Below are 14,964 nucleotides of genomic sequence, written 5' to 3' on the forward strand. Positions count from 1 at the left end.
AAATAGATACTGAGTTTATGCAGTACCTCCAAAGTGAAGAATTCAGTGTAGAAAATCTAATTCAGAAAGCACCATAAAAGGATAGAGCAATGGAACTCCAAATTAAGGGGAAACCAGTAGAGCAGGAAGCAATTGGTCAGGTGCCACATGAAGATATTTTGGAACCTTCCACAGGAAACGAGTATAAGCATTCACTTGAAGCTGGACGGCAAGGGAAGGAACAAGAAACTTTGGAAACTCTGAAACAGTTAATGTTGAGGAGTGATAAGCCAGTGAGTTCTCATATGACAGAGCAACGGATGGCACAGGAAGATGCAAAAGAACTTTATACAGAATGCCCACAGGAAATGGAAAACAAAAAAATGTGCCCTCAGTTTAGAAGAAAACGAGCTAAGAGAAGAGTTGCTTGACTTAATAGAGATAGATAGACATATTAAGAGCAATCAAAGAAATAGACTGCAGAAGGTCAATAAAACCCAAAAAGTCAGAAGTCTGATAAAACAAATGAACACAGTAATTAGGACTGTTCATAGAAATCCATGTGATATAACAGAAGTAAACAGGATATATTACTGTGCAGCTAAATTAATAACTGATAAAGTTCTACCACAAGAACACAGGGTAGTGAGGGAGAGAAAGGGGAGAAATTGAATACCATCCTGGAAGTATCAAATAGCGAAAACTATAAAGCAACTAAGACAAGAAGTGTCACTGTTAGAAGGGAATAGAAGACGGAACAGATCAATAAATATACTTAGAAAGATAGATGTGATAAAAGCAATGTGCAGTATTAGAACAGATCAGGATCTATCATGCACTATAGCAAATAAACTAAAAATCTCAGCACAGGCCAACAAACGCAGAAGATACACAGATAAATATAAAGGAAAAGTACAAAATAAGCAATTTATTGATGACCCAAAAAAAAATTATAGAGAATTGTTAAACATGGTAAAAGGAATTGAAAGACCACCAAAAAAAAGAAGAAATAGATACATTTTGGAAATGTATTTAGGAAGACCCTGTGGAACATAACAAAAATGCTAAATGGATAGAAAAGGTAAAAGAAAGAATAAGAAGTTTAAAGGTACTGGATATGAAATGGGATGAAGTAACAGCCAGAGAGGTTGAAACAAAGTTAAGAAAAGTCTCAAATTAGAAAACCTCAGGCCCAGATGCAGTATCTAACTTCTGGTTAAAAGTATGAACATCTTTGCATGAAGATTTAGCCCTGAGTAAGAACTATTTATATGCGCACCTTGAATAAACACCAACCTGGCTAACAACAGGAAAAACACTTCTCCTAAGAGTGAACCTGCAAACTACCCTAAAAGTTATAGACCAATAACTTGCCTTCCAACGACGTATAAATTGTACACTGGAATTGATGCAGAGTCTATAATCATTTAGAAGAAAACTCAATTATGGCAATAGAACAAAAGGGCAATAAAAGAAAGTTATATGGAACAAAGGATCATTTGCTGTTAAATAAAGTCATAGTGGAAAATTGTAAAAAAGTGGAAGAATTTAAGTATGGCATGGATTGACTACAAGAAAGCATTTGATAGTATCCTACATTCATGGATAAAAGAGTGCTTAAAAATGTATAAGATACACCCTTCACTGACCAACTGCATTACAGTGAACATGAAACAGTGACAGACCACTTTGCAGTTAAGCCATGATAAAGGACAAATTATTATTTCAGGGATAAAAATTCGAAGAGGGATATTCCAGGGTGACTCTTTGTCAATGATGCTATTCTGCCTTGCCTGTAACAGCTTAGGCCATGGCTATAATTTGGCTTCAAGAAAACAACAAAGTGTAAAGACTTCTTATCTTCTCCTTGTCGATAATTTGAAACTGTATAGCCTATCAGGTGAGGAACTGAAAGTACAGCTGAAAGTTGTCAAAAACTTTTTCAGATGATATAAGAATGTCATTTGGTCTTGATAAATGTGCAAAAGCAACCTTTGAAGCAGGAACACTGCAGCACCAAGTCAACATCAGTTTGGGGCAAGAATGTGATATAAAAGAACTTGAACAAGAGGGAGTCTATAAATATTTGGGAAATGATGAAAGATCAACAATAAAAACATGAACAAATAAATGCAAATAAAACTTAGGAATACTTTAGTAGACTTAAATTAATCCCGAAAACAGCGTTGACATCTAGGAACAAAATCGAAGCTATAAACCAATTTGCTCTTCCTGTCCTAACTTACAAATCTGGAGTGATTGACTGGCCCCAAAACGTGTTGGATAGATTAGATAGGAAAACAAGGATACTTTATGCTCATCAAATGGTTTATAAAAAGCAGTGCATACCAAGATTATATATTCCCCATTCTGAAGCGGGGATGGGCCTCCTTGAAACTGATTAAATGTACAGATCTGAAATTCTGGGACTCCACACATATCTACTGACCTCACAAGACCCAAATGTAGTGAAAGTTTTGAAACATGAGGAGAATAAATCTAAGATGACTTCCCTGCTTAGGCTAGCAGAAGCATATTGGCATCAAGCAGGAATGGAAACCAAATCACAAGTAGATAAAAACCAGGCAGCAACTGCATGTGCCAAAAAACAAAAAGAATATAAGGTGAAAGACCAGATGAGAAGGCAAGAAATGTGGAAAATGCATAAATGTAGTTGCAAGTAAAGAAAACTTCTGGAAGAACCTCATGTTGATTAGGAATGAATGCAGGAATGGTTAAGGAGAGGCGAATTCAAGCCAAGAGATGAAAGGTTAATATTGGCAGCAAAAGATAGTGGACTACATACACAGTGGTTTACAAAGTCCATTGTACATGTGGGAGAAACAGACAAATGTAGGTTTTGTAAAACAGAATTGGAAACATTTGCACACCTTGTTGCTGGTTGCGACATACTAGTTGCAGAAAGAACTGTATACTGAAAGGCATAATAATGTGGCAAGACTGTTGCACTGGGGATTGTGCAAACATTATGGTATTGAAGTGGCCAAAAACACTGGAAACATGAGGCACAAAGCATCATAGAAAATGATGAGGTCTACATCACATGAGATCATCCATTACCAACAGTTCAAAAGACAGATGCTAGAAAACTGGATACAATGGTCCAAGAAAAGAAGACAGAAGTAGCATTGATCATTGAAATTGCCACACCCAGTGACTACAGTGTCCTGTGTACAGAGAGACACAAAAGTCATAAAATATCAGGATTTGCAAGCTGAAACGAGAGTGATCTGGAAGAAAGACACCCAAATAGTTCCAAAAGTAGTAGGAGTAACAGGTCTTATAAAAAAGAGTCTACAGTCATGTTTAGATATGCTACTAGTACATGTAACGCCATATGAACTGCAGGAGTTATTACTGGGCACATTGTGGGTGCTGCATAGAGCACTTTTGGCTGACATCAAAGAGTGAAACAATACTAATTTTATGAACTTTAATTGTACTTTGACTTAGGAATGGGGTCTATTCCCATCATGGTATTAGTAACCCAAAAGATTTGGAGAAATTAAAAAGATGCCATTGTATCTATTACTAGGTCAAATAAATATGGGAAGATTCCTCAAGACTGGAGACATGTGCTTATTAAACCTAGTCTTTAAGGGAAAGGGGAGTAGGACAAACCCAGAGTTATAGACCCTACATCTACTTTCATGTTTGGAAAAATAATGGAAAAGGTAATATTGGATAAGTTATTGTCAGAACTGGAAAGTCTGGAACTTGAAACATATATCAGGATGCATATGATGAAAATTGATCTATGACCACCTGTAACATGATGTTCTATAACAATATAATAACAGCTATGAATGAAAAATTGTGCTGTGATGTAATTTATACATATTTAACTTCAGCATTTGACAGAGTCATACACAAAACAGTAATCAATAAATTAGAACAGTTGGGTATTGGTTTACTCTTGATATGATGGATAACTGGATGGCTTACAAGTAGAACATGGCAAGTATCATACAGCAGTTGGACAGATGAAATTCTTGGTTACAGTCTAGGTGTCCCACAGGGCTCTGTCCTAGGTCCTTACTTGTTTAGATTGTACCTTTTAGACCTATCTTTTTCATCTAAGGTGTTCTACAGTCTGTATGCGAATGACCTGAAACTGGGTAAACTGATTACAAGTGTTACAGATAGGACATGTCTGCAAAAGAACTTGACTAGATTGAGCATTTGGACAAAGGAGAATAACATGCTGATAAATACATCAAAAACTAAGCATATAAGATTTGGGAGACATAAATCGAATGGTGACTATTTAATACAGCACACAGTCATTGAAACTGTAGATTCATCTAAGGACCTGGGTATATGGGTTGAGCCAGCCTTTTTTTTAAACAAGAAACATCTTTATTAAATTATCATGTATGACATAGGCAATCTTACATTTATATAAATGCAAATAACTCATACCAACACTATCTCAAATGCAAGCATTGTACATTACAAACAATGGTGACACAACTGTAGCTGCAAACATTATACATCACTTATATCCAGTCATTGTCAGTCAGCCATTGCATAGCTCATTCAAATCCTGCCTTCCTTTAAACCTCCCTCCTCTGCATATATTGATCCCACAATTCCCATTTTTGCTATGTAATTTGCTCCTATCCTTTTCAAATTATCCCAATTCCAGTTGTTTTATCCCTATTACTATCTTTGCTACTTCTAGTAAAGTTGGTTTAGACTTTGATTACCATTTTCTAGTAATTGCTTTTTTGGCAGCCATCATAATTAGACTTGGCAAGGCCTTACTATGTCTAGGCAATTCTGATTCTGTATCATAGCTCAAAGCTAATTTCCTTAGTTACACCAATTGCTCACCCAGCATCTCTGACAGACCAGTCTGCAGTCTGCCAACTCACTACACTCCCAGAAAACAGGTTCCCAGTTACCTCTTTTTTCCCCATCACACTTCCAACATTTGCTATCTACTGGAAGAAAAATTCTTTGGAGTCTACTAGGGGTATAAAAATACCTATGTAAACACTTCCGAGCAAAGATCCTAAATCTTCTAGACTTTTTTGCATATTTGGGAGACATATATATATATATATATATATATATATATATATATATATATATATATATATATATATATATCCCCATCGTTTCTTTGTTAATTGCATATCCAATCTCTCTTCCCAGTCCTTTCCAACCTCCTCTGATTGATTCTTATACTTATCATGCAATATTTTCTATTCTGTACTAATTATTCCTTTCTTAATGGCAACTTCTGTTCTAGATTCTACTAAAAACTCTACCAGTGCTGGTCTTTCATTTAGGACCCCCCATTTCTTTCTCTTTGAGTGTACTCTGATATCAATCCTTGATAGGGAAAGCAATCTTTAACCTGCAGTGCAAATAAGTTCTTGGAGTCTTCCCATTGTATTGCCTTTCCCTCTCTAGTTATTTGCTCCCAATACCTCAGTTCCTTTGTCAGTTTTCTCCAATACATTTCAGCCTCCTCTTGCCCATTGTCTGTTTCCCTAATTGCAGTCATCCCTATCGGCAGAATCTCATTTTTCCATTCCTGTCTTGGCTTAGTTCTTAGTTCTTAGAACACTTTCTGATACTTTATGAATATAATATTCTGTTTGATTATTATTTTCCTTAAAGGCCGGCATCCAAAATCCTAGTCTCTCCTTGTTTCTTGAGCTTTCCACTGTTTCATATCATCTCTTTCCACTTTGAATGATAGTTTTCTGCTTGTGCTATGCCTATGTATAGGATCCTTAACTGTATTGCTCTGAAATATCCTGTGAGAAAGGGAAATACTGCCACCACAGATGTCTGGAATTTTGTAAATGGTTGTGTCATTTGTGAATGTCAACATGATTCATGTAAGATGCTTGTGTTACAAATGCATTAGAACTATATGTCTTGTACATATCAAACTAGGTTTGTACACACGTGTGCTGAAAAGATATTTTATGAAGTACTGAGCTTAAAAATGGACCCACAGTGTGCCCTACTGGAAAAGAACAGAAATGTACATGTAACAGTGTAAATGTATATATTCTAATAGTGGAAAGTGGGATACAGGAGGTTAAGCACAGTCTAGTAAATTTCAGAAAAATAGCTGAAATTAGATTACTTTATGGCAGCAAGGAGACACAATGTCTAAAACTAGGGAATTTTCTGTATTGCCTTGGAAGTGGTTTATTGCTTTATGTATTTTCACAGGTACATGCTAAATACTGCCAGATTCCAGCAATGGCGGGTTTACCTGGGATAGAGTCAGATGACAAGAAATGATGTAATTCTGCAAGCTATCCAAGCAGTAATATTTGAGATAATAATTTAAGAAGTCTCCGAAGGAGTGACAGCATTCTGTATTCTGTCTTGGATCTGAAAACATCAAGATCTACTCACCACATTTGACTTGCTCTGTAGTAAGTAAGTTCTTAAGTTATAGTAATTCTCTTAGATATAGTCCGGAATATAGCAAAGCTTAGCTTAGATATTTTTCTTTATTTATTTGAGACTGTCCTGCAATGTTATTTATCAATTGCTATCCACAACTTCTCCTCTGGTTGATAAAAATTTCCTGTGATTTTGAACTGTGATGTCATTGTAAATATATATTTAGTATTGTCTTGTTCTTTTATTATTTATTATTAAATACATTTAAACTTTTCATTGTGGCTGATCTGTGTAGAGATATTTAAGTTCTGAGATTACTTGCATATTTATTTGGTGACACTATGTGGGCCACTCCTAATAGCCTTGCTCTTGGTCAAAACTACCATTTGTATTAATAGTAACATTGCAACAGTAAGATTTGACACCCTTTGTAAAGGGCCTTAACGTAGCTGATAAGTAGCTGGCTGGTGGCAGTGATAACTACCTTGTAGTCTGGGCAAAATGGGGTATAACTACTAAACCTGTGCCAGCCTTTCCCAGGTGTGTGCGTGTGTGTGTGTGTGTGTGTGTGTGTGTGTGTGTGTGTGTGTGTGTGTGTGTGTGTGTGTGTGTGTGTGTGCATGCATGTGCGTGTGTGTGTGTGTGTGTGTGTGTGTGTGTGTGTGTGTGTATAAATCAAACCTCAAAGAGTGTGTGTGTCAGCTACCTGGGCAGGGGCAAGAAGCACTGGTTAGACAGAGATGGTGCTGGAGGTCTTGGCTTGGTCACTCAGCTGAGATCTCAACTCTATAGCTGTGCCAGTGGGGAGTCTTATTGGGGATCTAGAGAAAGAGGGAAAACTAGCACTGGACTGATTGTGATTTATGAGTGCTCTTAAAGGAAATTGCACTTGATGCAGAGAGCTGCATCTGGAAATACTGTGTGTGTATCTGTCACCCTTCCAATGTATGCCCCCCACTGGTGCCAGTGTTGAGGACTGAGGCTCTTTGATTACTGGTCCAGTGGTGGGGTGTCACACATCTCTTCAAATCAGGTAATTCCAATTCACCTTGTTCTAGTGGAAAAATAAGCTTATCTCACTTGCCTCTTGCTATCTTCCCCTCTCAGATAAAATCCTTCAGCTCTTTATCAGTTGCTATCCACAATGTCTCCTCTGGTTGATAAAAATATGTCTGACCTGTGTATAAGACTAAATGGTCTAAAAACATTTTAACTCTTTATATATCGATATCCATACAACAGAGCTTCCATTTTCTCAGTTTTTGTATTATCTTTTGTTTAGTGTCTTCCCATATATCCTTTGCTGCACACTGGAATCATGTCTAATCTATACTCCTACATACTTAATTTTATCATGTCCCCAAACCCATAAGTATGGATATTGTTGACCCAATTCATATGTGGTTACATAATTTACCACTATTGTCTTTGTTTTAGGTTAATTCATTTTGTATCCCAAACAGATGTGAAACTGTCTCAGTATGCTCCACAACACTGTAATGTCCCTTTTTGGTTTTGTCAGGTATAAAATAATGTCATCTGCAAACAGAGCCAGCTTTTCTTGACTACTGTACCAATTATATCCTTGAATTTCTGAGTCCCTTATTTTCGTTGTCAGTGGTTCTAAATATAATGCAAATAATAAAGGGGAGAGAGATCATGCCTGCCTGGTTCCTCTGCTCAAGCAGAGATTATAAGCGAGGACCCCACCCACTTTAATTTTCACTTCTGATCCCTCATGTGTCCTCCTAATCAACCTTATACTTTTATCAGGGAATGCAAGTGCTTCCATTGCTCTGCTCATAAAGTCCCACTTTACTCTGTCAAATGGTTTCTCTGCATCAAGACCCAGCAACAACAGTGGCATTTTCTTACATTCTGCTTCCCTCTGGACCATCAGTGTTTTGTTAATGTCAAATGTTCGCCTCCCCTCCATAAAACCACATTGATCCATATCTATCAATTTTGACATCACTTCTGTGATTTGTTTAGCCAGTATAAACGTAAACACTTTATAGTATTGAAATGGGCCTATATGAAGCTGGATTCAATGGATCTTTACCCTCTTTAGGTATTACAGCTATCACTGCTTTCTTCTAGGATGTTGGTACTTCTCCTCCTCTTAAAATACTGTTAAACAAAACCTTCCAGATCTTTATCAGATTTTTCCCTCCTAGCTTCCAACCTTCCACAAGAATACCATCTATTCCTGGGGACTTTCCTATAGATTGGTTATACATCACCATTTTTATCTCATCTCCTCCTATCCTAACTGACTTGGATTTTCTGCCCTTGCTTCATATGAATCCCCAGTAGTGTGCTCGTATTCCCCTCAGTAAAATGTTTCTTCTGTGTCCTGGCCAACCTCCAATAAATCAAAGGCTGTCTGGTTGCCCTGCACTGTGAGACCCTGTGTCAGTGGAATGCTAAAGTGCTTTTAACTAAACTAGTTCCCCTCAGCAAAAGTTTTCTTCTGTGTCCTGGCCAACCTCCAATAAACTAAAGGCTGTTTGGTTGCCCTGCACTGAGACCCTGTGTTGGTGGAACTCTAAAGTGCTTTCATCTAAACTAGTGTATGTTAGAGTTGTATTTAATCTGTCCTCTAAACTGAAGACTTTTTGCTATAGCCTTTTACTGTAAGTGTGCACACTACTGCCCCCCCCCATTTTTTTCTCTTCCTATTGTACTCCTAGGTCAATTACTTAAAATTACTTTCTTTCTCTTGGAAAAGGTTTACCTATGTACCTGCAACCCATACTTGTATTGTTTTTCCCTATAGAAGTGGTGGTCCTTTTCACCACACTGTACTAGATTAGTAGCACAAGATTTCTAGTTATTAGGAAGATACTGTGATACACTGATGTGGAATTCACTAAGCTTGGTTTTCCTGATTGCTTTTCTTGGTATCTGGCCTGGTCCAGTTTTTCTGACTCACAACCTTGTATTACTTTGTGTCTATCCCCCTCTCCCACCTTGAACCTGCACACCTCCCTCCTACTCCTGCTCCATTACAGAGGAATCAAAACACCTGATGTAGAAAGGCACCATCTTTTGACTTGGCTTTTCTGCCCTTGCTTCATAGGAATCCCCAGTAGTGTGTTCGCATCTAAGTACTGGTATTGTTTTAGTTTGTGATCCTTGTTGCTATTTTTGTGAAGTTTCACACATGGTCTGTTTTTCTTTTGTCATGCATATTTTTAGCTGGTAACATCTATTTGGTCACTTATTTTCTGGGCCTATATTTCAAAAGTGTTTTTGTTTTTTTGCTTTACTCTACTTGCCCTGCATATGAGCATTTTTATTATGCCAGTATAGAATTACACTCATAGAATATTGTGACTTTGAATAACAGGTACAATGCTGCTTTATTCACTAATGTGAATATTGGTGCCTGCTGTCTGTACTTTTAGATGAGTAACCTGTTTGGCAGTTAGAGTAGAAGTTACTGTAACCTCTGAGGGATACAAGTGACTCTGTGTTTCTGTATAATGTCACTGTTGTTCCTGACTTTTAGTGGAGAATGCTAAATTGTGTATAGTATCTTAGTAGTTACTTGTGTTTCTGTAGCCTACCACTGTTGTTATACCTGACCATTACTAGATAATGCTAACTTGTGTGTAGCATCTTAGTAGTTACTTGTGTTTCTGTATAACTGTTGTTATACCTGACCATTACTAGATAATGCTAACTTGTGTGTAGCATCTTAGTAGTTACTGTTTTCTCTTCATAACCTTTATAACGATACATAATAGTGTAGTGTATGTTATAATAGCTGGTATCAACTGCAGTTACTGTTTGTTTTTTTCTCTGCTTTCCTTGCATTTCGTGTTGCTTGTAGAATTGTGCTGTTTCTTACAAGGTATCCTGCTTCCACGCCTGCATCCTGTATCTTAGTTACTTGGTAGTCAGAGTGTTTTAAAACTTGTAATCTCCGTGGTATCCCCGAAGTCTCAAAACAACCCATTAAAGTGTAGTGGGTCTAAAAACAAAACAGTGTAAGAAATGTCTCTGTGTGGAAGATTTGAAGGCCATATATTTCTAGTTAATCACTGTATATTAATCAGATCAGACAATAGTAGTAGAAGTAGCGAACGTAAACTCGTCAAATCAAAAAGTAATAATAGAAAATATATAATTCTACAGCATTACTAAGTATTCGAAAGTAATCCAAGCAAGGCAGGCAGTCTGTTTCCAGTCGAAAATCCTTTATTAAGTACACAGACAAGCGATCCAAGTACAACAAAAATAGAGTAATAATTTCCTCACAAGCTTTCTAAATATATATATACTTTTTATCAGGCATGGGGGTGGTTTATTATGCTGTAAAACAAAGTGTTATTGGTACACATGTTAAATTCACATCCCTTCCCCCATCAGTGTGACATTCGAGCTGGTCCTGCCCTACCTAGTAGTTGTCATAATAATATATAGCCCTAATGTACTTTAATGGTACATCTTATTTAACCAAATTATTAAGAAGATTATTAAGTCTGTGATTTTATGCAAGGCAATATACTACATGGCTGGAAATATATCAACCTTAGTTCATTTTGCGATCAAAAATTATATATAAATATATACATATACATTTTGCATGTAAAAATCAGTTTCTATTTTCATAACTAATTGTATTTTATTTTATTTTTTTCTAAAAATTGGTTTTAAATACCATTTTAAATCATTTGAAATTTAAGTGTATATTTTGTTTCCATCATCATACATATATATATTTTTTATTTTTATTTTTTTGTGGTTCTCTTTTTTCCACTTTATTCAAAATGATGGTAATAACAATACTAACTAATTATACAATTATATAGGTTTTTAGGGTTCTTGTACACAGACCTGAAGAAGTCTAGAAGGATGAAAGCGATCTTTGTTAACAATAGGTTATGAAAATGGTCCTTTTCACCACACCGTACTCGATTAGTAGCACAAGATTTCTAGTTATTAGGAAGATACTTCGATACACTGACATGGAATTCACTGAGCTTAGTTATCCTGATTGCTTTTCTTGGTAGCTGGCCTGGTCCAGTTTTTCTGGCTCATCCCGCTCCATTCGTCCTCGCTGTACTTGGGCTCACTCTGCTCCGCTACCCTACCCCCATTCCCACCACCCCTGACATAATTTCCTTTATAGCCAAAACTCTTTGCACCGCCTCCGCACTACCCAATAGACATCCCTCTCCTCTGCTCATACCACACCTTTAACTGTAACACCCACTTCCCACCACTCCTGAGTTTTACCTGCTTTTAACTCTTTCAGTCACTCACTTTAGAAAACTCCTTCAGTTAATTCCTGATTTCTTCTACTAACCTTAAATAAATTGTTACACTTTAATTATTTCTGAGCTGACACTAAATCATGGCTATACCTTTCAAAACTCTATTTCTTTCCCTCCTATTTCTAATTCTTTTCTCAGCTCTAACCACTTACCATACTCCTCACCTGCTTACCACCCCATCTCCCACACTCTCTTATCCCACTACCCACCATGCAAAAAACTACTCCACCCCTATTGCCCCCTCTCTTTAACCATACTACTGTATCATTTTACAAGTTCAAAGTGCTGTACATACCAAATGCCCAACCTCTCATCAAAACAAAACATTAGTTCCTTTGCAAATATTTCTTCATACAGATACTTCAAAGCACAATACTACTTTTATCTAGTGATATTCACCCAAACTGAGGCCCTTGTCAACAGTATTCTAACCATATTTGTATAGCACCCCCTCTTTCCAACTGCCTCACAGATCACAAGCCTCCAAAAATATATCTTTTTTCAATGAATATACAAAGCATTGTCAATAAAAGTACCCTCCTTCATGCCTGGATTTCTCAATATAACCCAGATATGCTCTATCTGAGACATGGCTAAAACCTCATATTACAAACTGTGAAGTTCTCCCCCTTGGTTATAATATTGTTCAACTGGATAGAAGTAAAAAAAAGGGTGGAGGAGTAGTTATACTCTACTCTGACCATGTCTCTCTCCCCCTCTCAACAGCTGTCCCTGATTTCTGCCCTGATGAAATACTTATAGCAACCTGTAACCTAAATCAACACAAAAAAATACTTGTCATTGCATCAATCTACATACCCCCAGGTAAAAACATTCCCGTCCTCGAGCAGTTTCTTCCTTGCATTTCTATACCCATTCCTTATGAAACCATTATCCTTGGGGATATAAATATTGACTGGAACCTTGTTTATACTGCAACCCCTAGCTACTCTATATACCTTTATGGCTTTACCCAGCTGACACCTCACCCACGCACCAGCATAAAAATATTCCAGAATGGCTTGGTTATCGACTGGATGTTAGCATCCAACCCCAAGTGCTATCATAACCCTTCCACCCTACCTAGCTCCCTTAGTGACCACCTCCCTACTTCAGTAGTAAGACACTCTCCCAATCTTAACAAGGGCCACTAATACAAACAGTCTCGTAATCTTAAAAACTACAACCCTGTTACCCTAAACAAATTACTGTCCACTGTCAGCTGGTCATTCCTACACTCATTACCCCTTAATGAGGCTGTCCAAAGCTTCAACAATTTATTTGTAGAAACCCTTAACACCCTGGCTCCCAGTAGAAAAATTAGGCTAAAATGTAATTATGCACCATAGCTAAACCAGGCAACTCGATCACTTATGAACAAGAGAGACAGTGCCTGGAGAGCATATGAAAAAATAAATAAATAAATAAATAACTCAACTTTAACCTGAACTGATATAAACAGCTTCACAACAAAAAAACCCCCAAAAAGCAGGTCTTACTAGACAAAAACAATTGTTATCAAAAATCTCTCAGCAACCCACATTCCAACCCAAAGACATTCTGGCAGTCAATAAACAAACTACTATCTCCAGGGAACCCCGCTTCACCGAACCCCTTCCCTAACAAACATTCTAATGAAACTGCAAGCCTACTTATCAACTTTTTCATCGAAACAATACAAAAGCTTACTAAACCAGAAACCCTTGATGTAAAGACTTCACCTCCCACCTCATCTCTTCCATCGTTCTCCCTAGCACCCGTAGCAACTTCCATCAGATCACTTCTTAACAAACTCAAACCCTGTTCCCCATCAGCCAACACACTCCCTCCATTATTTCTCAAACATGCAGCTGAATCCGTAGCATACCCTGTATCTATACTTATCACTAGATCCAGCCAAGGAAATATGGGTTCCTATCACGTAGAAAAACTTTTACAAGTTCGAACCACATATGGTCGGGACCATACATTTGAATTTGTAAAAGTTCAAGAGTTTGAATGGAAATCTCCTTAAGCAGAGGTTTCCATTCACTTTAATGTGGTGCGATCTCAGAGTTGGTATATTTAAGTAGTGGGGGGTGTGGGGGGTGCAGGGGGGCTTGGCCCCTACTTAAAAGAAGTTTTTGTTTTGTGTGTTGTCTAGTTATTTTTTTTCAGATATTTGAAGTTCTGTAACTTCGAACATAATGGTTCGACCATTAGGTGTTTGGAGTTATGGAACTTCAACTATCTAATATAGACCCAAAAATACAGTACCAGATATCTGGAAAAAATCTTCATAATATTCCTCCACAAGGGAGGAAATTCTACAGAACCCTCAAATTACAGGCCTATTGCTATATTATCCCCCTTATCCAAGATACTGGAAAAATGTATACATAGACAAATACTAAACCACCTCTTACAGGCAAACCGAATTACACCCACACAGCACGGTTTCCGACCTTCGCACAGTACTACTACTGCCCTCCTATCTTTCACACACAACATTACCCAAGCCAGAGATAATAATAAACTCATATCAGCTCTATACCTTAACCTACCCAAAGCATTTGATACCATTTCCCATCCCATCTTTCTAAACAAACTTTCCAAGCTACAAATCTCTACCTCCAGTACCTCCTGGTTTAACAGCTACCTTTCAAACAGATATCAGTCCTTCAGATGGCAAACATCCTTCTCCTCTTTCCATCTCATTTAGATTAAGATTCCCCAGGGTTCTATCCTGGGCCCCCCTACTTTTTAATATATTTAAAAAAACCTCCATGTCTCCTGCCCCCACTGTAGCTTAATATAGTACGCAGACAATTCCACAATTATTAACACCACTGACAATATACAAAATCTTTACACTGTCACTCAACAATCTCTGCACCTTGTACAACAATGGCTAACTGAAAACAACCTGCTTCTCAACCCCAAAAGACCAAGCTTCTCCTTTTCCTTCCAGAAAACCTCAATCCAGCTAAAGACAACTTCACCATCTCATCCTTAGATAATGCAATTATCACCACCGACTCAAACACCAAATTGCTTGGTGTTACTATAGGCAACCAATTAAAATTCAACCTACATATCTTAAACTGTATCAAAAAGTTCATTGAAAAACTAGGTCTTCTATACTGCAGCAACAAATATATAGCTAACAAATCTAGACCTGTACTGGCTTAAACATTCATTCTACCATCCCTACTATATGTTGCTCCCATATTTTTTAACCTCCAAAATAATCTCTTAACCAAACTATAAACCACCTATAAGAAGACAGCAAGATTTGCAGCCAGTAATAGCTACAAATCCC

This window comes from Protopterus annectens, chromosome 11.part0, assembly GCF_019279795.1.
Source record: "Protopterus annectens isolate FY-2018-M chromosome 11.part0, PAN1.0, whole genome shotgun sequence".
Taxonomy (NCBI): Eukaryota; Metazoa; Chordata; order Ceratodontiformes; family Protopteridae; genus Protopterus; species Protopterus annectens.